Below are 2,663 nucleotides of genomic sequence, written 5' to 3'. Positions count from 1 at the left end.
CAGTAGGCCTCCATCTTCGGGTCGCGGCAGTGGGAGTTCTTCATGACTTGGTCGATGACGAGCTGCGAGTCACCGCGGGCGTCGAGGCGCCTGACCCCTAGCTCGATGGCGATCCACAACCCGTTGACCAGAGCCTCATACTCAGCCACATTGTTGGACGCCGGGAAATGGAGGCGCAGCACATAGCGTAGGTGTTTCCCGAGGGGCGAGATGAAGAGTAGGCCTGCGCCGGCTCCCGTCTTCATCAGCGACCCGTCGAAAAACATGGTCCAGAGCTCCGGTCGGATCGGAGCCGTCGGTAGCTGGGTGTCGACCCATTCGGCTATGAAGTCCGCCAAGGCCTGGGACTTGATGGCCTTCCGAGGGGCGAACGAGATTGTCTTGCCCATGATTTCCACCGCCCACTTTGCAATCCTGCCCGAGGCCTCTCGGCACTGGATGATCTCCCCCAGGGGGAAGGATGACACCACAGTTACCGGATGAGACTCGAAGTAGTGTCGCAACTTCCGCCGCGTCAGGATCACTGCATACAGCAGCTTCTGAACTTGTGGGTAGCGGATCTTGGTTTCGGACAGTACCTCGCTGATGAAGTAAACTGGCCTCTGAACGGGCAATGCATGCCCCTCTTCTTGCCTCTCGACCACAATCGCGGCGCTAACCACCTGAGTGGTCGCGACGACGTAGACCAAGAGGGCTTCTCCGGCAGCTGGGGGCACCAAGATAGGCGCCTTTGTGAGGAGCGCCTTCAGGTTCCTGAGAGCTTCCTCGGCCTCAGGGGTCCAAGTGAAGCACTCGGCCTTCCTTAAGAGGCGGTACAGAGGCAGACCTCTTTCGCCGAGGCATGAGATGAAGCGGCTCAGAGCCGCGAGACATCCCATGGGCCCCATGCTGGTGATGGCTGCGATCTTCTCCGGGTTGGCTTCGATGCCCCGCTCGGAGACGATGAACCCCAAGAGCATGCCCTGGGGCACCCCGAAGACACACTTCTCGGGATTGAGCTTGACGCCTTTCGCCTTGAGACATCGGAATGTCACTTCAAGGTCGGAAAGGAGGTCGGAAGCTTTCCTTGTCTTGACTATGATGTCATCGACGTAGGCCTCGACCATGCGACCGATGTGTTCGCCGAACACATGGTTCATGCACCGCTGGTACGTCGCGCCCGCATTCCTCAAGCCGAACGGCATGGTGACATAGCAGTACATGCCGAAGGGCGTGATGAAAGAAGTCGCGAGCTGGTCGGACTCTTTCATCCTGATTTGGTGATACCCTGAGTAGGCGTCGAGGAAAGACAGGGTTTCGCACCTAGCAGTGGAATCCACGATTTGATCGATGCGAGGCAGAGGGTAGGGAACCTTCGGACATGCTTTGTTGAGACCAGTGTAGTCCACGCACATCCGCCATTTCCCCCCTTTCTTTCTCACAAGCACAGGGTTGGCAAGCCATTCGGGATGGAATACCTCTTTGATGAACCCTGCTGCCGTTAGCTTGTGGATCTCCTCGCCTATCACTCTGCGCTTTTCCTCGTCGAATCGGCGCAGAGGCTGCTTGACGGGTCGGGCTCCAGCCCGAATATCCAGCGAGTGCTCGGCGACATCCCTCGGTATGCCGGGCATGTCCGAGGGACTCCACCCGAAGACGTCGGCGTTTGCGCGGAGAAAGTCGACGAGCACTGCTTCCTATTTGGGGTCGAGCCCGGAACCGATCCGGATCTGCTTGGAGGCGTCGCCACTGGGGTCGAGGGGGACGGCCTTAACCGTCTCCACTGGCTCGAAGTTGCCGGCATGACGCTTCACGTCCGGCACCTCTTTGGAGAGGCTTTCCAGGTCGGCGATGAGGGCCTCGGACTCGGCGAGGGCCTCGGCGTACTCCACGCACTCCACGTCGCATTCGAACGCGTGTTTGTACGTGGGGCCGACGGTGATGACCCCGTTGGGGCCCGGCATCTTGAGCTTTAGGTAGGTGTAGTTGGGGACGGCCATGAACTTCGTGTAGCATGGCCTTCCCAGTACCGCGTGGTAGGTTCCTCGGAACCCGACCACCTCGAACGTCAGAGTCTCCCTTCGGAAGTTGGAGGGCGTTCCGAAGCAGACGGGAAAGTCGAGTCGTCCGAGGGGCTGGACGCGCTTCCTGGGAATGATCCCGTGGAAGGGCGCAGCACCTGCTCGGACGGAGGACAGATCGACGCGCAGGAGCCCGAGGGTCTCGGCGTAGATGATATTGAGGCTGCTGCCCCGTCCATAAGGACCTTGGTGAGCCTGACGTCGCCGACGACGGGGTCGACGACGAGCGGGTATTTCCCCGGGCTCGACACATGGTCGGGGTGGTCAGCTTGGTCGAAGGTGATGGGCTTGTCGGACCAGTCTAGGTAGACTGGCGCCGCCACCTTCACCGAGCAGACCTCCCGGCGCTCTTGCTTGCGATGTCGAGCCGAGGCATTCGCCGCATGCCCACCGTAGATCATGAAGCAGTCGCGGACCTCGGGGAACTCTCCTGCTTGGTGATCTTCCTTCTTGTCGTCGTCGCGGGCCCTGCCACCCTCCGCGGGCGGCCCGGCCCTGTGGAAGTGGCGCCGAAGCATGACACACTCCTCAAGGGTGTGCTTGACGGGCCCCTGGTGATAGGGGCACGGCTCCTTGAGCATCTTGTCGAAGAGGTTGGCACCT

This window comes from Zea mays, chromosome 2, assembly GCF_902167145.1.
Source record: "Zea mays cultivar B73 chromosome 2, Zm-B73-REFERENCE-NAM-5.0, whole genome shotgun sequence".
In the NCBI taxonomy this organism is placed as follows: Eukaryota; Viridiplantae; Streptophyta; class Magnoliopsida; order Poales; family Poaceae; genus Zea; species Zea mays.
Note: the sequence above shows the minus strand (reverse complement) of the source record.